This window comes from Leptonychotes weddellii, chromosome 9, assembly GCF_054177405.1.
Source record: "Leptonychotes weddellii isolate Sample4059 chromosome 9, ASM5417740v2, whole genome shotgun sequence".
In the NCBI taxonomy this organism is placed as follows: domain Eukaryota; kingdom Metazoa; phylum Chordata; class Mammalia; order Carnivora; family Phocidae; genus Leptonychotes; species Leptonychotes weddellii.
Genome location: NC_138377.1, coordinates 69,298,417 through 69,325,571, shown reverse-complemented (window position 1 = coordinate 69,325,571; position 27,155 = coordinate 69,298,417). Strand labels below are relative to the sequence as shown.

General features: G+C 35.9%; 1 protein-coding gene and 1 non-coding gene across 2 annotated transcripts in view; both read left to right on the top strand.

The window, feature by feature from the left end:
* The window catches only part of DPH6 (diphthamine biosynthesis 6), a 165,054-nt gene that overhangs the window by 56,757 nt on the left and 81,142 nt on the right, over positions 1 to 27,155 (top strand). The window lies entirely within an intron of this gene.
* LOC145723633 (small nucleolar RNA SNORA63) lies at positions 26,958 to 27,088 on the top strand. Its single transcript, XR_014148872.1, has one exon. It is a non-coding gene; the product is annotated as a small nucleolar RNA SNORA63 (small nucleolar RNA).

Here is a 27,155-nt window from a genome sequence, read left to right as displayed (position 1 = left end):
AATAGCCAGGTTTGTGTGGGCAGGGTGGCTTGTCCATATTTGAGCTTCCCAGTTATTTGTTAAGTGAATAAATAAATGCTAGTGAATAAAGCACTGGGAGTTTAGCCTTCATGTGAACAAGTATGTAGTAAAATAACTACTGCTTTTAGGATGATAGGTTGAATTATTATTTAAATCATGACAGGGATCCCCAAGTCAGTATAAACTTGTTTGTAAAAATAGCCCTGGCATTCAGTCTCCTTGATCACCAGGTTGCATTGTTAGCAGATGCAGTTCTAAGAAAAGATAGTGAATATCAAATTAAAGTGACTTGGATCATATTGGGCTCCTTGTTAGTATGCTGAAAATATTTGCAAGGTAGGGAATATTGCACCCTTCCATTGACCATAATGTTATGATTCTGCTTATGGAAAGTATATGAGGTTCAAGACTGAAAATAGGAAGCTTCTGATCAAGGGGGAGCCTATTGTTGTCTTCCCAGGATAAGATCCATCAGCATCATAAGGGGTCATTATGATAACTGATTATGTTGTGGTATAAAAACAACATATCCATGATTCTGTAAAAATAGAGGGCTTACTTAAAGGGTAGGACAAAAGTGTTTCTCATATTAATCATAGAAGTGAACCTAAAATAGTATGTCAACTTTAGCTTCACTTCTTACCTCGCAACTTCTTGACCTCTTGGCACCATGGAAAACAAGTCACACCATTGCAGTCTGTGACCTTGCTGACATCCGGAATACTGGATGGTCCCTTTAGCAAGCTGGTTGTTATGGGCATGTTATTGCCAGGAACATCATTCCTGCTTCTGTTAACACTGCTGTAGCTATTGACAGGGAACTTAGTGAGTTAAATGGGAAGCTCGCCAGCATGACACCCTTGCCCCGATGACCAATAGGCAAACCTGCCAGACAGTTGCCAAGAAAGTAATAAGGCAAGCATCTGCTAGACCCATAACCTGTGATTTCCTTTTGCTGCTGTAACTGGTATTCCCCTTAATACTTAAACAAGTTCACTTACTGGTATGGCAGTGATTTGGCCACGCTATTGACATTAGGGGTTTAGGGCCTCTATCCCATAGTAGTAGGCAGGGACCATCTCTCTTAACTCTTCCCTCTTCCAAAACCATAGAAAATATCGATTTCAAATCTAAACTTTTTGCCAGATTTTTATAGGGGTGGGGTAAAGGACAGAGATATTTCTGAATTCTGTGTTGTTAATAAAATTTGCACTTGGCCCAAATTTGGTAGGTTGGGACAGAGGAAGTATTGACATCAGTCTAATATGTTTTTTTTTAAAAGATTTTGTTTATCCATTTATTTGACGGAGAGAGAGAGCATGCACACAAGCAGGGGGAGCAGCAGAGAGAGAGGGAGAAGCAGGCTCCCTGCTGAGCAGGGAGCCCACTGTGGGGCTGGATTCCAGGATCCTGGGATCATTACCTGAACCGGAGGCAGATACTTAACCCACTGAGCCACCCAGGTGCCCCTCTTAATATGTTTTTATAGCCAAAAAGATACATTAAATCTCATAATAATCTGGAAAAGAACTTAGGGGGTGGAAGAAAGAAAGGAACGAAGGGAGAGAGGAAAGATTCTACTTTTGGATAAGCTCTGAAAGTCCTGCCCTTAGACTATTTCGTTTGATTCTGGTCATAACATCTCAAGTGAAGCTTTGTTCATAACAAAGGGAATTGGAAAGGAGTGTAAGAAGGATGACCAAGTTCATTCTGTATTTGGTATTTTAGAGCTGGAAAGAGACAAATTTAGGAAAATCGAGAAGTATAGAGTGACTTTCTCAAGGAGTAGCAAACTATAGGAACTTGCTATTCTAAGAGGTATATAACATTGTGGGGATGGCTAAATAAATAATCCCATTAGGTGGGATATTTTATGCAGCCTTAAAGTAGGTGCTAAAGCCTATGTTTTAACACATACAAGCCTATAACAAGATACCAAATTACATACGCACTTTAACAGCATCTATGTAAAAGCAACTATGGATAGAGACTAAAAGGGAATATAACAAAAATGTAAGAATTTGGGCTGTGTTAGATAGGAAATTGTAATTTGTAAGACTTGGCATTGTGGAAAAAAAGTGATAACGTATCAGGAAGTGTCTGTTGTTTGGAATTATATAGAAATTATTAAGGATCCTATTGTGCCTAATCCCACAGTAGAATGACCCATTCCCATCAGTAAGGAAGCATGTACTTCCTGCTAGCAGCAGTTTCTTAACTGTACTTCTTGGAAGTGGAGAGATGTGGGATGGAGTGAGGGAATGAGAAGAAGATTCCTGGATAACCTTAATCTTACGCTTTGATAACCATGTGACAACCTGTGCAGAAATATGTTTCTTATGGTAGTCAAGGAATAAGGGAATTCTCTAATTCTCTCCCAAGAAGTGATTTGATTTTTCAGACTGAGAGTAGGGAGGAGAGGAAAGATGAGGAACAGGAAAGAGAGAAACTAGTACCCGTATCAGCTCATGACCTTCCGTTAAAAATGAGGGACCTGAGACTCAGAGGGTTTTGTTTTTTATATATTTTATCATTCTAGATTTATCTGAGAAAAGCCTCCTGAGAGCTTACAAATACCCAGGAGCATAGTTAGAAAGGTATTTGAGATAATATGAAGGGCATGAGTTTTTAACTTCTGAATTATGATATGTCTCTAAACCCAAGAGAGAAAAGGTACTAACTGTTAAGTTCAGCAGTGATCTTGCACAATGCTGGATTTTATGGTCTCATGTCTACTCAAACTATAGAAAGTGAAGAGGTTGGTTTACAGAGTGATGAACTAATACTGCATAGGCTTTCTTTTAGTGTTGAAAAAAGAAGAGCACAGCTCCCCAACTGTGAACAATAATACACCATTTTAACAGATAGTTCATTTGGTCTATTATCTTCAGCTCATGTGGTATTTGGTATTTGTAAACTGTTCTACTTGTATTATTTTTACACTATTGGGCAATGTTAGTAGAATAGCAGTTTTTTAAATATCCGATACTTTCAATAAATAGTTTTGAAATGATACTGGATAATTTTAACTAAGTTTGAATTAGTTCCGTTTTGTGCTTTGGATTTCTTATTTATCTGATGGAGAGAGACACAGCGAGAGAGAGAACACTAGCAGAGGGAGTGGGAGAGGGAGAAGCAGGCTTCCCGCGGAGCAGGGACCCCAATGCGGGGCTCAATCCCAGGACCCTGGGATCATGACCTGAGCCGAAGGCAGACGCTTAACGACTGAGCCACCCAGGCGCCCCTGGTTTTATCACTTTTAACTGATTTTTGAGTCATCCTTTTCTCTCCATTTTATTGAGGGTTGATTGAAATTTTGATATATTGGCAGAGTTAGTAGTCATTTTCTTTTCCTTTTCCCCACAGAATGTAGAGATTGACGAAAAGGGTTTGTTGTTTTGGTTGGTTTTTACTAGGAATGAGTTAACCATGTTACGGAGCTCTTCCTTCTGACTACAGATATGGTTGTAAAAACCTTGGGAGTACCCTTCCTGGGGCAAGCAAAAATGCTGTATGAAAGAGGAACATATTTTAAAGAACAGTCAATTCCAACTTTGTTAGATAGCTTTGTATCTTGGTGTCAGTGATGGTTTCTAAAATGTGTAATGGTTGGAAATTCACTCTTGAAAAACAGCAAAAATAAAAATTTCAGATAAAGGAAAACTCACAAACTATTTCCTGATTGCATGATATAATTTTATAGTTTGATTTCATTATATTCATATTATATTTTCATTCCTTTACTTAACATTGAGTACTTCTTGTTTGACAGGCCCTACACTCACTGCTAGGAGTGTAATGGTGAGCATCTGCTTAGCGTCTAGTAATTAATGTCTATGTTAATTACTAATTAATTACATAATTAGTTATTAGTGTCTATAGACATTAATCAAACAAACCACCTAAAACAGAAAATTACATCTATGACAAGTGCTACAAAGGAGAGGTAGAAGAGGCCATCAGAAGGAATTTAAACTGGTCAAAGATTTGGAAAGTCTTTCTTTTTTGTATTTTAAAGATTAGAGAGAGAGAGAGAGAGAAAGGGTAGGGAGCAGGGGCAGAGGGAGAGGGAGAGAGAAACTCAAGGAGACTCTGCACTGAGCTCAGAGGGGCTTGAGATCACGACTTGAGCGGAAACCAGGAGTGGGCGCTAAACCAACTGTGCCGGCCAGGTGCCCCTGGAAAGGCTTTCTTGAAGTGAGGCTTGAGTGTTAAGAGGTTTTTTCAGTTGGACAGTATCTGAGTGAGTGCTGGAAAGGAAGAGTTTCCATCCCAGAGATGGAAACCTAGCAGCAGGAGAGCGGCCTGGCGAGCAGCAGTAGGCTGGGAGAAAGGCAGTATGGCTGCAGTATATGGAGTGAAAGCTGAGAGTAATGTGTGAAGAGTCTGGAGAAGTAGGTGGATTTGGGTAGCAGTCACATAGGTTGTTTTGTTTGTGAGTATTCGTCAAGCTGTCCTCTTTGATACACTTTTCCATATGTGCATTATACTTCAAAAATGAGGTTTGAGTGCACTTGAATGAACAGTTTAAGGCTCCAAAGTTTTATACAAAAGAACACCTTGGAACTCTCTTATATCCACTCCTGGTCACAACTCTACCTTTACCAAGGGCTTCCATCACCATAGGTTATTTTTATCTTTTCCTAATATCATATAGTCAGCATCACAATATTTAGGAGTTTGGCTCCTTTTGATCCTTTTATAGCTATGAGATACTTCTTTGTTTGCACATGGTGGTAAAATGTGCACTTTTACTGTAGCATAATATTCTTAATGTATGGAAATACCTTATTTTGCTTATTTCTTCTACTCTTGATGGTCATTTGGGTTATTTCCAGTTTAGGTCCCTTACAGAAAGTGCTGCTGTGAATACTTGTATGTATCTTTTGGTGTTGCATATGTATCCATTTCTGTTAGGAATGTGTATAGGAGTCAAATTGCTAAGTTACAGGGTATGCATACGTTCAGCTTTATTAGGTGCTACCATATAGCTTTCCAAAATGGCTGTACCAATTTATACTCCCACCAACAACGTGTAAGTGTTCCAGTTGTGGGCGCCTGGGTGGCTCAGTCGTTAAGTGTCTGCCTTTGGCTCAGGTCATGATCCCAGGGTGCTGGGATCGAGCCCCACATCAGGCTCCCAGCTCAGCCTCCTTCTCCCTCTCCTCCCTGCTCGTGCTCTCTCACTATCTCTGTGTCTCTCTCAAATAAATAAATAAAATCTTAAAAAAAAAAAAAGAGTTCCAGTTGTTCTACATCCTTGCCAGCTCTTGTCATTGACAGTTAAAAAGAAAAAAGTTATTCTGGTTGGTATAATGTTGGGCATTATGGCTTTGATTTGCATTTCTCTGCTGATATTGAAAATTTTTCATATTTTTTTGGCCATTTTGATATTTTTTGGGGGTAGGGCCTAGTAAAGTTTGTTGCCCATTTTTCTGTTTGATTTTCTCTGATTCTGATTTAGGAGTTACGTTTTTGATACAAGTCTTTTGTCAGGTACATGTACTATAGTCACCTCCTTATCTGTGGGGGCTATGTTCCAAGACCCCAGTGTATGCCTGGCACTGGGGATACTGAACCCTATACACATGGTTTTTTCCTATAATACATACCTATGATAAAGTTTAATTTATAAATTAGTGACAGTAAGAAAGTAACAACAATAACTACTAGTAGAACAATTCTAACAGTATACTGTAGTGAAAGTTATGTAAACATGGTCTCTGTCTCTCAAAATATCTTATTATACTGTACTTACCCTTCTTGTGATGGTGTGAGATGATAAAATGCCCACATGATGAGATAAAGTGAGATGAATGTCGTAGGCATGGTGATGTGGTATTACTCTACTGTTGACCTTCCGATGATATGTCAGAAAGGAGGAACATGTGCTTCCACATTGTGGTTGACTGCAGGTAACTGAGACCAAGAAAAGCGAAATCCCCAAAAGGGGGACTCTCGTACTACAAGTATCTTCTAGTCTGTGGTAGAAAAGTATCTTCTACTTTTTTGATGAAACAAATTTTAAATTAGCATTTCTTTTTTTTTTCCATGATTAGATAAGGTATTTTTATGCCTTGTTTAAGGAATACTTCCCCAGCCCCAAGTCATAAGCACACTCTCCTGTACTGTCTTTTAGAAGCTATTGTTTATTTACACATTTAGATGTACACTTGAAATTTATTTGTGTATGGTGTGAACTAGGGGTAAAGGTTCACTGTTTTTTCCTGAATGGAAATTCATTGGTCCCAGTATTATATATTGAAAAAACCTTATTATATCACATTATCATTTTTGTTATAAATCAGGTGGCCATATATGTGTCAGTCTTTTTCTGAATTCTCTTGATTTCTACCATGGGTTCACTAGAATACTTTTTGAATTATTGCAGCTTTATAATGAGTCTTGCTATCTGGTAGTGTAATTTCTCCACCTTTGTACTTTAAGAGTGCCATGGCTGTTTTCAGCTATCTTAGAATCAAGTTGCCAGTTTCTACAAAAATAATCTGCTGGGATTATGATTGGGATTACACTGAATCTATAGATTAATTTGAGGAGAACTGACATCGTTACAATATTGAGTCTTTAATACATGAATGTAATATGCCCCTTCATTTATTTGGATCTTTAATTCCTCTAAATAATATTTTGAAGTTTTCTGTGTAGAAATCATGCACATATTTCTTTAGACTTATGTCTGGGTGTTTTTTGATGTTATAGCCAATGTTTATTAGTTTGCTAGAGCTGCCATTACAAAGTACTACAGAGTGGGTGGCTTAAACAACAGAAATTTATTTCCTCATAGTTCTGGAGGCTAGAAGTCCAAGATCAAGGTGTCCATAGGGTTGGTTTTATTCTGAGACTTCTCTCCTTGGCTTTTAAATGACACTCTTCTCTCTGTATCTTTACATGGTCTTCCTTCTCTGTCTGTAAGCATGTCTGTGTTTCTTATAAGGACACCAGTCAAACAGGATTAGGGCCTACCCACATGACCTCATTGTATTTTAATTACCTCTTTTAAGACCCCGTCTCCAAATACAGTCACATTCTAAGGTACTGCGGGTTGAGGACTTTAACATATGAATTTTAAGGGGACACAATTCAGCCCATAACACAATGGTATCAAAATTATTTGTTGCTGAAATACAGACATACAATTTCTTTTTGAATATTGATCTTATATAGTGATCTTGCTAAATTCACTTATTCTTAAAGTGTTTCTATTAATTATTTTGGATATTCTCCATAAACAATCATGTCACCTGTGAATAATGACTTTTATCCTGATCTCAGAATAAAAAGCCTTTAGTATTTCACTATTAAGTAAGATACATGCTATGGGAATTTTGTAGATAGTTTTTACCTGATTAAGATAGCTTTCTTTCTATTGCTCATTGCTCATTTGTTGAGTTTTTTAATTTGTTTTGTTTTAAAACATTTTATTTTATTTATTTAAGAGAGGGAGAGGTGGTGGAGGGTCAGAGGGAGAGAGAGAATCTTAAGCAGGCTCCACACCCAGCAGAGAGCCCAAGGTGGGGCTCCATCTCACAGCTCTGAGATCATGACCACAGCCAAAATCAAGAGTTGGATGCTTAACCCAGTGAGCCACCTAGGCACCCGTTTGTTTTGTTTTTAATCCTAAACTAACTTTGAAGCTCTTAGACTATTTGAATCTTAATTTTTGCTATAATGGAGAAAAGTTAATAGGATTTACTGATGGATACTTTTGATATGGAAAATAGTAGAAGAGAGGAATTTTTTGTTCATTGGAAATTGAAGTTTTGTGATGTCTCCTAGTTTCTGTAAAATTTGAAAGCAATGATTTGGAGGAAACTGGGAAAATTAGTTTGAAGTGTGTTTCATTGAAAAAGTTAAAAACTCAGCTATCTACTCTTTCAGAATCTCTAGATATTTATGATCCACATTTTAGTATTTTAACACAATTTTTGTTTCTTTAGTTTTTGCTACACAGGTATCCAATGTTGTTATATAATTTATTTTCATTTACTAATGAAAACAACTGCTCCATTTTCTTTTATTTCAGAGTTTGGCGCTCCAAAACAGGTGAGAATGTACAAAAGGTTAAACTGCGCTTTGCACAAATTGTTATGTTATCATTTAGAACCATCTGGAAATCATTATAAAGTATGTCACAGACTGTACTTTGGGTCATTGATACAGATGCATGACAAGGAGTAATCATAATGGTAGCTATAATAATAGTAGTTAGAGTAGTAATAACTAAAGGTAGTATTTTTTGAGCAATTAAATATTGCCTGCTTTTGGGGCGCCTGGGTGGCTCAGTTGGTTGAGAGTCCGACTCTTGATTTTCACTCAGGTCATGATCTCAGGGTCGTGAGATTGAGCCCAGCAGGTTCCACGCTCAGTGGGGAGTCTGCTTAAGATTCTCTCCCCGTCCCTCTGCCCCTTCCACCCCCAGTCTCTCTCTCTCTGTCTCTCAAATAAGTCTTTAAAAAAAATTGCCTGCTTTTGAGCAGACGCTGTTCTTTGTGATTTACATGCATTAACAAAGTCCTTAAAATAACTCTCACAATACTATTTTATCTGTCATTTTTACAGATTAGAAGACTGAGGCACAGAAAGATAAGTAACGTGCTTCAGATCACACAGCTAATAAATGATGGAGTCATGATTCGATCCCAGAAAGTTGGCTCCAGAGCTTTCTCTAGAAGGCTGTGATATGTTATGCTGGGATAGAAGTTTTTAATTTTAATAGAATCTTAAAATAGATGGATAATAATACATTTTAATCTCAGACTCAAAAAATACAGCAGGAGCAATAAAAATGTTATTAAAATTCTTCCACATGAAATATAAGAGCTCTCCACATTAAGACATCATTATTTGCCTCCATACATGTGCTTGTACACTGTTCCTCTTTCCTGTCTTTCCTAGACCATCTAGTCTGACTCTGCCCCAACACTCCTCTTCCTACACCAAACTACTTAACATGCTTTCGATATCAACAAAGCTGTCATGCAGTGAAATTAGATGAATGAAGAATCATAGTCCTAAGTTTCCAAATGATAAAATAGAATTGAATAATTTAATCTCTAAAATTCTAAAATGACTAAATCTAACCTAGTAAGACTCTTAAAATGCCTGTAATAACCCTTCAGGTATCCCAGAATGTCCCATTCTGCTCCAGCCTCATTCTCCCATTAAACATGTTTTCCTTCAAGTATTATATGTATGAGATAAAAGCTTTTTTGTGTTGTTTTAAATCCAATTCTTTTTGTTATTGTTTCATTACTAAAATTTTAACTACTGCTTTCTACTCTTTTTTTTTTTTCATTACACATATCTATGGGAATATTATTATTAGTTCAGCAAATGAGCCTGGGAGTCTAGCCATTATTTAAAATAGATTTGTAAGACGTAACTTTTTTGTGGTTTGAAGTTTGTATACACTCTCCACAAAACACACACTTGATATTTGTGGCTGTTTTAATTCATATATTTAGAAATAGTGAGTGAGCCAATTAGCTCTGTTTTGTCTGTGACTATAGATTAAATTTAACCAAGGAGAACTATCTCAAATATGTTTTATTTTGTTTGCAAATGAGAGAATGTTGGTAGATCAGCATGAATCCACTATTCTTGAGTAAAGAATTTAAAGTTAGTGGCCTTCTCATGGTAGAAAATAGAACCATCTTTTTTTTTTTAATGTTAAAGATAGCACTAAAAATCAGATCAAAGTAATTTACACATTTGGATCTATATTTGTAAGTTCTGTATATTGTCTAGGAAACCGAAATACTGGAATTAATTATTCATTTTTTTCAATACCTTTACTCTGGTTTTTAGTGTAGTGGTTATACGCCTGGACTCAGGCCAGTTTGCCAGGGTTTAGATCCTGATGCCATATGGCCCTAAGAATTCTTGAGCAAGTTACTTAGTCCCTCTGTGCTTCAGTATTCTTATTTGTAAAATTAAAAATAAAAGAACATACCTTATGAAGTTATAGTGAAGATTAAATAAGATAATACATTTAAAACTCTTAGCAGAGAGCAAGTATTTAGTTTAACAACTCTATTTGTTAGCAGTGCTCTCCAATTTGCAAATCTGTCAGTGGTAGTCAGTGGAAATATCCTTTATGAGAGAAAAAATGTTTCTGAATCTTAGGAAATCTTATTCCTGTGGTTTGCTATTACTGATAAAGAGGGAGGGAAATTTTATGGATTACCTCGTAGCACCCATATGATCAATAATTTTCATTTGTTTCCTGGCAAATATTCTCATGTCTGAATGAAAAACTTGAGTAACCTAATAGGTGAATTAATTCTCTTCTTTCACTGGCCTCATGTTTGATGTTGACCATGACAGTCCAGATGATTAATTGACAGAACCACTGAGGAAGTGATTATAGGAAGAACTTGAAAGAGCTTGGTTTAGGATACTAACTTCAGAAACAGTCTACTTTGTAGAAAATTTTTCTTTATCTGCAAATCTGGTCACTTTACTTTGGGTCAAGTCAGATAGTCAGCTAACCTTATGGTGTTCTTGTTTACTCTGTGCCAGGAACAGTATGTAGATACCCATTAATTTTCTCTTCCCTAGTGTTGTACAGACTTTTATCTGTCTACATTCTTCCATTCTTTTAAAAAATATGTGTGTGTGTGTGTGTGTATATATATATATATATATATATATATATATATGTCTTTAAATTCCCAAAGCAAGCTGAGATGGCACAGTGTGTTTAAACAATGTGGATTTCGTCAGACATCACATTCTTCCAGATATATTTTTCCAAATGGAAAGATGGCTCAACATTTTCTATTATTATTTTAGATGAAATGTTCTGCAATATGTTGTTGACATTGTACTGAAGTAAATACTGTATGCTCAAGTCTCTCAGGGACCCTCATGAAAATGAGATGCATGTCCCAGGAGGCTATCTTAGAAGAGAGAAATTCTAAATAAAATAGCATGAATGAAGTGGCACACATGAATTTATTATGAGAAAATATTCTTTCATGTAATACTGGACCTAAAGAAGAGGAAATGTTGACACGACAGATTGCTATCCTTATATGGCTCTATGTGGTCACATATACATGATAATTTATATTTTTTTCCTTTTCAGTCAAATATACTGAAGGTATTTGTTTTACAGTGGTGGAACATAGTTCATTTATTAGCTACATTCCACATTCATTTGATCTACACATCTCTCATCATGACTGGCAATTCAGGCTGTCCTTTCTGTGTTTTAGTTTTGTTTTTCTTTAAGAGGACTAAGAGGGAGCCACACAAATCTCAGATGTGACTGGTAAGGGAAGTGCCAATTAACCCAAGAATTGAGGTGTGGTTGAAAAAGGGCTAGTGAGCCTGGCATAGATTTAGTCCAAGTAGAGAGATAATTTTCCAGTCTTCTCTTAGCATTGACTGTTTTCTTTAAGTTTGGGTGGCCCTTCTGCATGGAGGGCATTCCTTCTGGGCTTACGCGTTTTCAACCATTTTGTCTAATTGTTTATTTGCCAAAAATAGTTTATTTCTTTTTGCAGTTTTTTAAAAGTAATCATTATTAGGTTTTTCAATTCAGAGGAATGATAAAAACATCTTGGAATTCCATAACCCAGGTAACCCTTATTAATGTATTAAAAAAAGATGCATTATTAGACGATAGAACTGCACATGAAGGTAGACTTTGTTTTCCATCCTCCCAGAGCCAAACATTTAATAGTTTTTGCATATTGCACTAGAAAAAATGGTTTTCATATTTAATCTTTTAGTTTGTAAACCAAAGGGATCTCATTCTATGTACTATTGAATACCTCAATTTTTTTCCCCCCACTTACTATATTAAGGACATCTTTCCAAATATTTGCTCTGGGGTAGATATTTTTGATGTCTCTTCAGAGAAATTTAAACATGAGAGAGATACAGGTCTTTTCCTGCAGGAATTTAGAGTATAAGTTTTGGTTGTAACTGTAGTTAGTATTTATTAATATGCATAATATTCTATGTGTGTAACATATTAGTTGGGTTTCTGGTTACAAGTGACAAACCAAGTAAAGCTAGGTTAAGCTACAAAAAAACTGTTTTAAGCAATGAATCATGGAACACTACATCAAAAACTAATGCTGTGATGTATGGTGATTAACATAATAACATTAAAAAAAAACTGTTTTAAGGAGAGAAGGGAATCTCATGAAACTAGGATTAGGGTTTGGAGCACTTTGAAAACTTTCTCTTTCTCTTTGTTTATCCACTCTGTTTTCTCTCAGTAGATTGATTTTCTCAGATCCGCAGGTCATGTAGTAGAAAACATGGCTGCTAATAGTTTCCAAGGTTATAACTCTCTTTTCAAGAGCCCATTTTAGGCTGAGATTGAAATCTCTTCATTCCAATTTCAAATTTCTGAGAAGTCAACTACTACCCAGCTTGGAGTGCCCATTATTGAACCAATTAGTTATTGTCATGGGAACTGAATCATCTTGTAAAAAAAAAAAAAAAAAAATCACTGTGGTTACCACATAGATGGTGGGTGGGCAGTTTGCAGAAAAGAGATGCTGGACAGACAACTAAATATGTATTTACTACATTCATTGAAATTACAAGTTGTTAAGTGATTTTATATCTTGCTGTGCACAAAGTTGCAGTATCAGTCTTGCATTTTTAGGGAATTTAGTAAAATTCAAGTCTCATTATTTCTGAATTACAGTGTCTATGGTACTCAACCAGATTTCTTAATTCCATTTTTATTATAATTTCCTTTCCTTATCATTTTTCCCTTTTATAGTTCCACAGAACTGAATTTTACATAATGTGAAATGTATTCCTTTTTCTTTTTTTCTTATATTTAATTACTTAAGGTAGCTAGTGATTTGTGATCTCCTGAATTCTGGAACTAGCTAGAGAAAGACAGTGGGTACTGGGAAGGGCCCTCGACTAAGAAGCAATCATCTGCATTTGAGCTTTGAATTCACTACCTTCTCATCATTATCACTATAATCTAAATTTAGCAGTGCTATAGTAAACTATCAAATTCATCACAGGCTGTTGTGAGAAGGATCGAATAAGATAATATGTATGAACTTACTTCATAAATTCAGAGGTGTGCTATCCAAACAAGTTATTATTACACATTTGACTCTGACACAGAGAGAGTGTAGCATGGGAAAAGGAAGTCTTACCTTGCCAACTGATCAGAGACTGATGAAGGCATATGATTTGGTAGAACAAAAGATAGTTGAAAAGAACAGTTGGCCACATTATGATATGTATAAATGTGAAATTAGATTAGCAATTAAAAATTGTTTATATCTGAAGATCATCCATACTGAAGTTTTGAGCAGAAGATGAACCATCGAAATAAATTTATCTTCATAATGACCTGATCTTGTAATGGAGTTGACAAAGGAGAGTTAAGACCATTCGGTTATTTTGACATAGTAACATAAAATGACACATGAATTGTGTAGTCATGATTTAAACATTAATATGTCAACACAAAAAATCTCAGTCCCCTTCACCAAGAATTCCTAATTCTAAACTTTGATGTGTTCTCTATGTGCCATCCAACCCCCATCCCCCTCCCTAGCACTATGGAATTCTTTGGTTCTACGGCATACTAGCTATGTGACCTTGGACAAGTTATTTAACCTCTCTGTGCCTCAGTTTTCTCATCTTTAAAATTGTGAAATAGTAATACCTACCACAGAGGATTGTTGTGAAAGTTAAATTACATTAATACATGTTAAGCATTTAGAACATCGTCTCCTGTGTGGTAAGTGGTCAATAAATGTGAAAATGATCAGGCTTTTTTCATTTAATGATATTTTCATTATCTTGCTACTTTGTAGAAACTTCCTTATATTTAATTTCTAAAAATAGTATTTTCTCTTTGTTTTTGAGCTTTTTGTCATGGAAAATTTCAAACTTACATCAAAGTAGGATGAATAGTGTAACTAACCCAATTACCAGTCACCTTGGTAATTGCATTTGGCAGCCTCTAAGATGGCCCTCAATGATCTGTGCTTCCTAGCATCTGTGGCCTTTTGTAATATTCTTCCTTTGCATGTGGGCTAGACCTGGTGACTTACTTCTAACCAAAAGAATACAGCAAAAGTGATGGGATGTCACTCCAAGATTAGGTTACAAAAAGACTGGTTTTGGGGGCGCCTGGGTGGCTCAGTTGGTTAAGTGTCTGCCTTCGGTTCAGGTCATGATCTCAGGGTCCTGGGATTGAGTCCCACATGGGGCTCCCTGCTTAGTGGGGAGCCTGCTTCTCTTTGTTCCTCTGCCCCTTACCCCCGCTTGTGCTATCTCTCTCTCAAATAAATAAATAAAACCTTTAAAAAGAAGAAAAAAAAAAAGACGTTTGTTTGTTTTTATCTTGTGTGCTTCCTTTCCTGCTCTAATGCTCAATCACTTTGAGAGGTCAACATGGCAAGGCACTGAGGAAGGCCTCTGGCAACAGTCAGTAAGAAACTGGCACTGTTGGTGTAAAAGTCCATGAGGAACTGAATTCTGACAGTAACCATGTAAGTGAGCTTGAAAACAGATACTGCCCTTCTTGTATCTTCAGATGAGATCATTGCCTTAGCTACAGCATGATTGCAACTTCATGAGAGACCTTACACCAGAGGTGTCCAGCTAAGCTGTACTTGGATTCCTAAAGCACAAAATCTGCAAAATAATAAATACTTCTTGTTTTAAACCAATAAATTTTGGAGTAATTTCTTATGAAGCAATAGAAAACTAATATTTAACCAACTTTAAAAATTATCAGGCTATTACCAGTCTTGTTTCATCTGTGTCTCCCTACCCCTTATTCCTTGTCGATGATTTTTTTTATAGCTTTATTGAGGCATAATTTACAACATGCTATAAAATTCACCCATTGTGTAATATAAGATCCATAACTGTATAGTATAATGATTTTAGTAAATCTGCAGAGTTGTTCAGTCATCACCATAATCCAGCTTTAGAACATCTCCATTCCAGCAAGTTTCTCTGTATCATGTTTCTCTGTATGGGAGCCTTTGCTCCCATATCTCAGCCCCAGGAAACCTACTTAATCTTTTTTTTTTTAATTATGTTATGTTACTCACCATACATTACACCATTAGTTTTTGATGTAGTGTTCCATGATTCATTGTTTGCATATAACACCCAGTGCTCCATTCAGTACGTGCCCTCTTTAATACCCATCACCAGGCCAACCCATCGCCCCACCCACCTCCCCTCTAGAACTCTGTTTGTTTCTCAGAGTCCGTAGTCTCTCATGGTTCTTCTGCCCCTCCGATTTCCCCCCCTTCATTTTTCCCTTCCTGTTACCTTCTTTTTTAATCTCCTTTCTGTCTCTATGAATTTGCCTCTTCTGAACATTTCATATAAATGAAATAATCTAATATATAGTCTTCTGTGTTCAGTTTCTTTCATTTACCATGATGTTTTTTAGGTTTATCCATGTTGTACATTTGCATTATTTCATTCCTTTTTATTGCAGAATGGCATTCCGTTATATAGATATGCCACATTTTGCTTATCCATTCAACAATTAATGGAAAATGAATTGTTTCCAGTTTGGGGCTTATATATATATATAATGGTGCTATGAACATTCACATATAAATTTTGTGTACATATATTTTCATTTCTCTTGTATAGACACCATATATGGAATTGCTGGATATAGGGTAAATTTATGCTCAACTTTCTAAGGAATTGCCAAATTGTTTTCAAACATGGTTGCACCATTTTACATCCCTACCCACAATGAATAAGGGTTTTAGTTTCTCCACATTCTCCTCACCACTTGTTATTGTCTCTCTTTCTGATTGTAGACATTTTAATGGGTATGACTGGAATCTCATTGTAGTTTTAATATGCATTTCCTTAATGACTAAAGATGCTGAGCATCTTTTCATATGCTTAGTAACCATTCATTTGTCTTCTTCGGTAGAATATTGTCGTTTGTATTCTTATCATTCAGTAGTGGTGGGGCGTGGGAGAAATGGGGTAGCTGGGTGATGGACATTGGGGAGGGTATGTGCTATGGTGAGCGCTGTGAATTGTGTAACACTGATGAATCACAGACCTGTACCTCTGAAACAGATAATACATTATATGTTGAAAAAAAAAAAAAAGAAGATAGTAGGAAGGGAAAAATGAAGAGGGGGAAATCGGAGGAGGAGATGAACCATGAGAGACTATGGACTCTGAGAAACAAACTGAGGGTTCTAGAGGGGAGGGTGGTGGGGGGATGGGTTAGCCTGGTGATGGGTATTAAAGAGGGCATGTATTGAATGGAGCACTGGGTGTTATATGCAAACAATGAATCATGGAACACTACATCAAAAACTAGTGATGTATGGTGATTAATATAACATAAAATAAAATTGAAAAAAATTCTTTATAAAGTGTGTATACAAATCTTTTATCAGATATATGGTTTGCAAATGTTTTCTCTTAGTCCATGGCTTATCTTTTCATCTTTTGAGTGTGAAAATTTAAAATATGAGGAAGTCTAATTTGCAGTTTTTTTCTCTTATGAATTTTGCTTTTGGCATTTTTTTAAGCTAAGACCATTGAGATTTCCTCTTGCATTTACCTCTAAATGTTTTATAGTTTTAGCTCTTACCTTTACGTTTGAGACATAAATGTATTTTTTAGTATTGTTTTGTGTATGGTCTGAGGTAAGCTTCCAAATTAATCACTGTGCATATGGACATCCAGTAGTCTCAGTACCATTTGTTAAAAACCTATTCTTTTCCCCATTGCATTGCCTTGGAAAGTTTGTCAAAAATCAACTGGCCATAAATATAAAGGTTTGTGTTTAGGTTCTCTTCAAAATCAGGTTTGTCTGTTTTTTTAATTTTTTTTATTTTTAAGAATACCTCACAAATGGTTTTATGTTCTTCTATCAGGAGACATATAATGTTTAATTATGTCTCTTTCTGTGGTGTTAACAACTGTTGATGATTGTTCCTTAGATTTATTTATTTAAAAGGATATTGCACAATGTTGATATTAGTGATTCTGTCATTCCTTCTTTATTTATTAGTTGGAATATTCTATAAAGAGAGTCATCCCTTTGCCTATTATTCAGTTATCCAGCAGTTAACCAGTGATAGGGTTCATATGGGAAAAATAGGACAAATTCTTATTTCTTATCTTAAAAATAACATTTTCTTAAAGACAATGCCCACTCTTAAATATAAAGTGGTTTAGATTTTCTTATTCCATTATTTTAGTGGAATTGTTAAGTTAAATATTAGAATGGTATATATAAAATATGATAGTGCTTGCTTTAAACATTAAAGATTTTGTTTAAGAATAAAAATATTTACTATAGGTTTTACAGGCATTCTACAGGCATTGCTATTTATGTAGTTGCTATTGGATAGAAACCTTTAGCCTTTAGATTTAATTGTTGTGGTTGCTCATTGGCACCTCATCACTGCAGAATAATTTTAGTTTATTAAGTCTCAGGAAGCTTATATTCAGTTTTAAATGTGAGTCATCATCAGGTCTCTGATGGAGGTCATCCTTACATAGGATTTCCTGAAAGAATTATCTATAAGCAAATGTTCTGTAACTATCTGAACTTTTGAAGTGAAAAACAAAATGCATATATTGGGCTACCAATAATTATCTACCTGATATTAGATTTTTTTTAGGTAATATTGTTATAAAGTCTTCTTATTGGCTTGAAATCACCCTAGGAGCAAAGTTTGATTATTGCTATAAAAGACAAGTATTTAAGATTAACTTTTATTTTATTTTCTTCAAAGTTTAATATGATTTACATCAGTCATCACATACCAAAATAAATATTACTAACATTTTCACTATTCAGGAACATACATTTAAAAACAGTAAAGTGTATTTAGAATCCAATAACAAATACATTATTTTAATAAATGACATTATTCTTATTTTCCTTTCAGTTTCTTGTAGAGGATGGACCTACTATTGCAATTATAGAGTCTCAACTAAAGCTTTTGATAACTTTCTTTTCAGTTAGAATTTCTAATACTTACAAATCATTATTTCTTTTTTATTTAAACAAGTTATTAACACTCTTGCATAGATTTGAAGTTGTGGAGCATTCAGAGGGACAGTGTTGTGACCATTAACGTGAGACATGCAGAGGTCAAAGGGAGCATGCACTAACAAACTCTGTGGTATGGGAAGAGACCAGAGAGCCCTGGGGATTGCTGAGAGCATCTAAATCAAGTCACCTCTTGGTAACCAGCTCAAGTTTCATCTTGTAACCTTAAGATAATTTTTCACTTGCTCTTTGGTGAACTCTGAAATGTGTAGATGTCTTGGAGAAGCAATAGCTTGTGTTAATTTTAAGCAGTTTTAGTCCTTAACGGACTTCCATCGTCACATTGCTGCTTATAGCAGTTAGGAAAGCAAAACCACTTCCTCTGCACTTCAGATAATTCTTTTTCTTTTTTTTTTAAATTAAAGTATAGTTGAAATGCAATCTTACATTAATTTCAGGTGTACAACATAAAAATTTGACAGTTGTGTACATTACAAAATGCTTACCACGGTAAGTGTAGTTAGTTACCATCTGTCACCATACAAAGTTATTACAATATTATTGACTCTATTCCCTATGTTGTACTTTACATCCCCATGACTTATTTAGTTTATAACTGGAAGTTTCTCCCTCCTCGTCCCCTTCCCCTATTTTGCCCATCCTCACCCCTCCCCTCCTAGATAATTCTTAAAGTAGTGGTTTCAGAGGGTCTGTTTTAAGTGTTTCAATGTATTGAGAATCCAGACTTAAAGATATAATAATCATATTTTTATGTGGGTAGTGAGTGTAAAATTTTGTTGGATAACTTTAATTTGTATGAGTGTTCGATATTTAGCAGCTTGTATTTGTTTAGAATTGGCCCAGTTCTCCTGTCATAGGTCTCCTTCCTGAAAAGTTGCAGTTGATAAAGAGGAATGAGAATCTTGTTGTAGTTGAATACATTATCTGATTATAGTAGAAGAGAATAATAAAGATAATGGAGTATTAATTTGAAATTTTCTTTGTTGGAAGGTTTGGGACTCCTGTTCTGCTCTATAAATGGATTTTTCATAGCTACTGCTCATTATGTCTTTCAGTGATAATTTTCTATTCTTTTCAGATTTAGCTTCTTTCTTAGAGTTGTTACTGATATATCAGTTTATAAGATAGCCTTCTATAGTTAAAGCAATCTTAATTAGGAATCTGAGAACGCTTTGAAAATCATACTGTGAAAGTTTAAGGGTTTGCCAGCCTCTCTAATAATTGTAGGAGTTTTTAAATCCTCTTATTAAAATAATCAGGACCCTGATAAATATGTATTATTTTAATTGCTAATATTGAAAATAAATGACTGTTGGTGCTCATTGTTACAGGTTAAAAATGATCTGCTTTTTAATTAATTTAGGATTTTGCTATAGTTTTAGACTACTGCAGGTTTTTGTTTTTTTTTTTTTTAAAGATTTTATTTATTTGACAGAGAGACACAGTGAGAGAGGGAACACCACCAGGGGGAGTGGGAGAGGGAGAAGCAGGCTTCTTGCGGAGTAGGGAGCCCGATGTGGGGCTCAATCCCAGGACCCTGGGACCATGGCCTGAGCCGAAGGCAGACACTTAACGACTGAGCCACCCAGGCGCCCTAGACTACTGCAGGTTTTTAAAAAAAATGGTGAAATTTCATCATTGTAGACACTAGGTAGAACTATGTGGATAAATAATCTTGAATTTATACATACCTTCCCCTAACAAACCATGAAGTATTTGGTTTACTTGGTATAATTTTTGAAGTATCCTAGAAGTAGTGGTAATAATAAATTCTATAATAAGTTCTTTTTCAATTCTCCAAGAATCTAGTTTTAAGAATTCCACTTTCCTAACCCACTGTATAATTTTACTATCTTTATGTGGATTTGTTTACATATGTATGTGTGTGCATGTGTGTTTGTGTGTATGGATAAAGTATCCCTAGCCTTTTTTCTAAATTACATTTTTTCTTTAATATTTTAGAGGAATTTGAATGTTGACTATAACATTTCTTTCCAGACAGACATTGTTACAGTGGTAAGCAGTTCTGTTTAGTTATAGGCTTATCAGTAACCTTTACACATAATGTGATATTGTCTGAATGTCTTATTTTGTTCAGCTTTCCCTGGCACTGATGAAGCCTAAGGCTGCTGTTTCTTTGAGTTACTGATAATTTTTTATCTGATTAACTGACACATTTAGTTGAAATCAGACACAGCCCTTAGGCTGGGCATGGATTTAATTTAAAAAGTATCAAAGGTTTGCTCTGTGTGCTATTTAATCATCATGTTTATCAGGCAAAGAAAAATTACCGGAAGGACCATAGGGAGAGGGTTATCTTAAGGAGCAGTAGCTTGGGAAATTGATAATAGCTACAAGGTAATTTACTGCTAACTTTTACATTCATTAATATAACATTTCCCGCTAATAATTACAGTGCATGTAATATACTAATTAAATTGAAAGCATTATCACTAATTTTCTTTTTGCTGAACCCTAAGATGGCTAGATAGGAAGTGAGAATGTGAAATTGAAGAAAACCCATGTAAGTCACACTAATTTAAACAATTGGTTAGTTGGCCAGTTAAGATATTTTGGAAACGGAAAATGAAACTACTATGAACGTTCAGAAAAACTCATTTTAGGCTGTGACAAGGAAATGAAATTTCTAAATGAATGAAATCACTGTGTACTGTAGTTTATAAAATATTACACTGGTCTGACCTGTAAAAGTAATACATCTACCAGGAACCAATACATCACTACTATCCAAGTGTATGATGGCACCACTCTAATGAATGAATATGCTGGGTTGATGAAGTACACTGATGCTATGGGCCCTTTGCAGTACCTTTGTTTGTTATATACCTCTTAACACTGCTTAATATGACTCATTTTTAACTTGGAAAAATATTTTATGCTGTATAACAAAGCATAGTAACTCCATGTTAATATTTAAGAGAAAACCTCCCTCCCCTCCAAAGACCCCTTAACAAAACAACAACAAAAATATCTAAAAAAGGATTTATTTAAAATTTTATGTAATTCAGACAATAAATGTTATACTTTGATATATACTCATTGTATAATTGTACATTTTAATCTAGCAGTAAGCCTCCAGGGTTTTTTCCCACTTTCATTAATGATATGCATAGGGTATAATAAAAGCTAAAATAATATCACTTCAGCTTGTAGGAAAAATAAAACCTATAATTAAGAAGTCTTTGTAGATATGATAAAGTATTGTGCCTATCTCTAAATGTCTTTTGTCATAATTTACAATTGTATTTGTTTTTATTTTGTTTGGTTTAGTTTTTGAAAGTCTCATGTTCATTTTTAGAACAGAAAATTTTAGTAGTTCCCATGGAAAGACAATGTTATGAAAAATGAAAAGTTTTATTAACTAGAAATCTGCATAGTCTTTTGGTACCTACATTTCATAGATTATTTTTCTTAACACTTTTAGTGTGCTATAATTGTTCCATAATGAATATTCTGAAGACTAAATCAATACATTGGGATTTCTTTATAATACACATTGTTACTGGCAAGTGGGACTCAATCTAGTCACTCCCTATTGTACTTGATTAATCATAGGTCCTTGTTTTATTTATTTATTTTTTTATTTTTTAAAGATTTTATTTATTCATTTGAGACACAGAGATACAGAGAGAGAGAGCATGAACAGGGGGAGAGGCAGAGGGAGAGGGAGAAGCAGGCTTCCCGCTGGGCAGGGAGCCTGATGTGGGGCTCGATCCCAGGACCCTGGGATCATGACCTGAGCCGAAGGCAGACGCTTAGCCATCTGAGCCACCCAGGCGCCCCAATCATAGGTCCTTGTTTTAAAGAAGTTTCAGCTCTGAGTAATCTCATAGGATAGATCTTGAAGACTTTGTAATCACAACGTTTTTGTATATTTTTTTCTGTTGTAAATTGAATATAGTGTATACTGTAATAGCAATAAACTAAAATCAAATAGAATAAGCAGAATCTTTGTGCTTCTGTGTGAACTTTTTTAAAAACTTAAGATTTTTAGATTGTGTTTAAGTGAGTGTTCTAATTTTCTGGTGTTTCAGAATTATAGATCATTGCTAACATTTATTTATACTAATTTCTTTGATAACCTCTGGTAGGCTTTAGAAAAAGTGAACCTGTGTTTCATTTATTTGATTTAACACAGCGGGACTGAGTCACAATGTACCTCTTCAGATCATGTTATTCCATCATCCTTTCTTTAGATGCAACCATGTTTATTAGTCTCAACAGCTCAATATCAAAATAATAGACATGAAAAGAAGTCTAAGCCTCTCATTTACCAGTGAGGGAACTGAGATCCAGAGAAGTTCGGAATCTTGGCCAAAGATCCACAGTTAGTGATTATCAGAAACATATATTCTATAAGATACCATTTCTATTATGGGAACTCAGTCAGTTAGGAATATTTCTTGCTTTTATAAATCATCTAATAGTTTTTATCATTGAAAATGGCTGTATGTTTTTTGAGGTTTTTGTTAAAAAGTAATAAGCCTTCTCTTCTCCCAAATCTTTCCTTTTCATTTCTTCTGTATGCTTTGTAGCCTCTTATAGCAATGTTTTGATGTTTTGTTTTTTTTTTTAAAGATTTTATTATTTTTTTTATTTGAGAGAGAGAGAATGAGAGACAGAGAGCACGAGAGGGAAGAGGGCAGAGGGAGAAGCAGACCCCCCGCTGAGCAGGGAGCCCGATGTGGGACTCGATCCCAGGACTCCGGGATCATGACCTGAGCTGAAGGCAGTCGCTTAACCAACTGAGCCACCCAGGCGCCCCAATGTTTTATTTTATAAAAATTCGTGTTCTTTTCATTTACTGTTTTGTATTAATTCTCTATTTATTTATCTATTTTTCTAGCAACAAGTAAACTCTTTGAGGTCAGAGACTGTGGCTTACATTGCTTTTTAATATTCTTCCAGTTTTTTTCTTTTTATTTATGTTACTATTATTATTATTTTTATTTTTATTGTTCTGCTACCCTTATCCCTCTTCTTGGCTTTTTTTTTTTTAAGCCTGTCTTTTTTTACATTACTTTCAGGTTCCTCTGGTGCTTTATGTTCAGAAATTAATGATATTAAAATGTTAACTTAGGGGCACCTGGGTGGCTCAGTTGGTAAGCGACTGCCTTCAGCTCAGGTCACGATCTCAGGGTCCTGGGATTGAGCCCCACATCGGGCTCCCTGCTCTGCGGGAAACCTGCTTCTCCCTCTTCCACTCCCCCTGCTTGTTTTCCCTCTCTCGCTGTCTCTCTTTCTGTTAAATAAATAAATAAAATCTTTTTTTTTTTTTTTTTTAGATTTTATTTATTCAAGAGACAGACAGAGATAGTGAGAGAGAGCACAAGTGGGGAGGAGAGGGAGAAGCAGGCTCCCCATAGAGCAGGGAGCCCAATGCGGGACTCTATCCCAGGATCCCGGGACCATGACCCGAGCCGAAGGCAGACGCTCAACCGACTGAGCCACTCAGGCACCCAATAAATAAAATCTTTAAAAAAAGATAAAATAATAAAATAAAATGTTAACATAACTTTGGCAAAACACAAAATGCTTCAAAACAACATTAAAATCCCCTATTTTTAGCATCTGTATCAGAAAAGTTTGCTTTTCTGAAATTGATCACAGAATATCAAAGACTTGACCTAAGAAATACATAATTCAACTTCATCAGTGTGTCCCCAATAACATCGTGTCCCTTAATTGTAACTGGATGTCATCTGAGTCAGTGCTCAGTCTGGAAAGACCTTGGCAAGTTTGGAATACTGGCTCCAATTAGGTTCTCTAGTTTTATGATTCCTGAGGGCTTTTGATTGCAGGAAAAGTTTGGAGAAACTAAATGAATATTGATGTCTATAGTTTCTGAAACCATTACTGATCTGGGGTTATTTCTAGATCAGCCCCACAGCTGGTATGTGACCCTACCTAGAATGTCACACCAGTGATCTCTTGGATGTATGTGCAGTTTAATGCTTGGAAAGAAGACCTATAAAGGACCATCTCCAAGTCTCGTTTAACATTCTATCTCTATTCTATACCAATATCTAATGTTTGCTAGCTGGAACCAAGATAACCGTGCATTTAGATTAAATGTACTTTACTATGTGTGCTTCATTATCCAGATGCAGAGGTGAAGCCTGAAGGAGAGAGAAAATCAAGAATGATGCTAGCTGTTTAAGCTGTCTTCAGTTCTCTCAATTGTGATAGTTTGCAGGTAGCATGAGGGGTAGTATTCTCACTACCCGTTTCATAGGACTGGACCTTTATGTCCCAATTTTTGATATCAAAGATCTGAATGAAGATATTTCATGCATTTACTTAATAGTTTTCAGTGCAGTTATAAAGCTGATATTCATTAATTAGATGATGCTGACTAATCAACCTTAAGAATCTTTTAATTATTTTAACTTCTTACATTTATATAATATTCCAATATGGTTTGAGAGAAACACTGTTTGGCTGGTGGTCAGCACTCTTTTTCCTCAGGAATGCTAAAATGAGTAACTAAAAGATGATCTACCACGAAAAATTGGCAAATAGATCTGTGTTTTGTCTTAATTGCCTCACCCTGTGCATGCCGTCAGCAGGTTAACCTTGAAATAATTCTGAAAAGTACAGTCTCTGCCTTGAAACTTTAATGTTATGGCTGGTGTTTGTGTGTGCGCGCGCGCGTGATACATGCGCACGTGTCTGTGTGTTTATCGAGGGCAAAGAATTGTTAAGAATGTAACTGGTCTTCAGTATTTGCTTCTCCTTTGTGCAATTCCATATGTTTATGTGGCAACATTCTACTAGAGTTTTAAACCTAGTGACTCTGTAGTTGTAACAGCACTTCAGGCAATAATATGCAGATCAGAGCTAATTGGAATTTTTCCCTTGAATTTTTCTCTCTCTTAGAGAGAGGGGGAAGAAATTAACTTGGTTTAGAAATCAGTTTCCTGCCAAATTTGCTAAGGGCAAAGATTTAGAGGATTTTATTGTTGATGTTGCTGTTAATTTTATTTATTTATTGAGGAGGCAGTGCATTCACCTGGTTCAGAATTCAAAATGTTCAGAATGTTTACGGGGACCTCCAGTTTGTAGTCAAGTGACAGAAGTTGTGTATAACCTAGGGACCTACCACTTGCAATTGGCATGTGAAGGGTGGGGGGAGGCAGTCTTATAGGACTGAGCCATTAACTGTGGGATCTGATGTTAACTCCAGGCAGCTAGTGTCAGAAGTGAGTTAAATTGTAGGACACTGTTATTGCAGAATTGCTTGGTGTGGGGAAAAAACCCACACATCTGGCATCAGAAGTACTGTGGGTGTGAGAGTGAAGGAAAAACACAGGAGGAACTGGGCTTTTCCTAATACAATGGTTATATATATTTTTTAAAGATTTTATTTATTTATTTGACAGAGAGAGACACAGCGAGAGAGGGAACACAAGCAGGGGGAGTGGGAGAGGGAGAAGCAGGCTTCCCGCCGAGCAGGGAGCCTGATGTGGGGCTCGATCCCAGGACCCTGGGATCATGACCTGAGCCGAAGGCAGATGCCTAACGACTGAGCCACCCAGGCACCCCAATTATATTATTTTTAATCTAGGCTTTTCTTTTTTACTTTTTTAATGAAAGGAATACATAACTCATTGTTAAGTCCTTGACCTGATAATGATGCCTCTGATTTATTTGGTGAGCTTATGAAAATCACAACACTTGCTTCATCTTTAAGCTGGCACCATGACTTCGTTCTTTTCCAGAATTTTCACCAAATTTCATGTAAAAATGAGACAACTCCTGTTTGTTTAATAATCTGTGTGGCATTTATTAATGAGCACATGTAAACATAGATTCTCTTGCTATCCCTGCCTGACTCCTAGCAAAGTATTTCTTAGTTTGAAATCAAGCATCTTAAAGACTGTTCCTCCTAAATTTCCATATTTGGTATAGTCAGTGAAGTTGTTTCTGTCATTTTCCAGATTAGCACTCAGAAGAAAAGAAAATTTCCAATAGCGCTGATAACCCTCTATTCTTAACCTTTTATGTGGCGACACTGGAAACCACTGAATTTTATGATATTTCTATATCTATTTAAAAGGATGATGTATTCTGGAATGCCCTTTATTAGACAGTAAGCTCCATGAATGTACAGGTGATGTCTGCCCGTGTATTGCTTAATCTAGAATGCATATATAAACTCAAATAATGAGTAATTTACTGAGTAAAAAAAAAAAAAAATGTTAGGATTTGTCTGTTATTGATTTTTAGACATTTTACTTTAGTAAAGTACTTTTTTTCCCCCTTTCTTTAAATTTTCTTAAATAATTACATATTGTTAAGGTCATTGTACTGCTTGGTCCTGGACCTCTTTGTCTTCATATCCATTCTTTGACCATTCTAGGCACTGTTTGGTATACCAAGGGGCCTCAGTTTCCCTTGGGGGGGTGCTTAGATTCCCTTGCTCCTTTTAGCTGGCTTTCCTTTGGATTTGGGCAGTGTAAGCCACTGGGGAGACTGACAGTCCAAAGGAAGGGAGAAACCCTGACACTTTCTTTTCTTCCTGGGTGGAGTATCTGCTGTGGCTGGCTTGGCTCTTGCTTCAATTATTGGACACATTCACTGAGGTTCCAGCTGCTGCCATACTACTTGGTTCCTGGGCTCTAGAGAAGTCTTTTGCCCTTCGGCTTAGGGACAGTTACTCCTTTCTGTTACTGCTGGTCCTGGGTTACCTCCCTATGCTCTCTTTGCCTTCTCAGTCCTGTCATCTGTGTAATCAATTCCCTGTACTTTTCTTTAAATTCTTAGAGTGGTTTCTGTTTTTCTAATTGGGCTTTGACTGATATAGTCACTGAAGTCCTAATTTTTTGTAACTTTAATATTGCTAAATAATAAAATAGCCATCCTCATGCAGGATCTAGTTACAATGTAGCTGTAAAGTGCTGCCTTGTCTTTGCCCCCTGCTCAAAATAAAGCTGTTACCTTTCTAGCCCTGTCCGCCATGGTGCTTAGCAGCCAGGGATGCATGGTCTCAGACATGTTTACCAAGTAAAACACTGACTTGAGGGGCGCCTGGGTGGCTCAGTCATTAAGCGTCTGCCTTCGG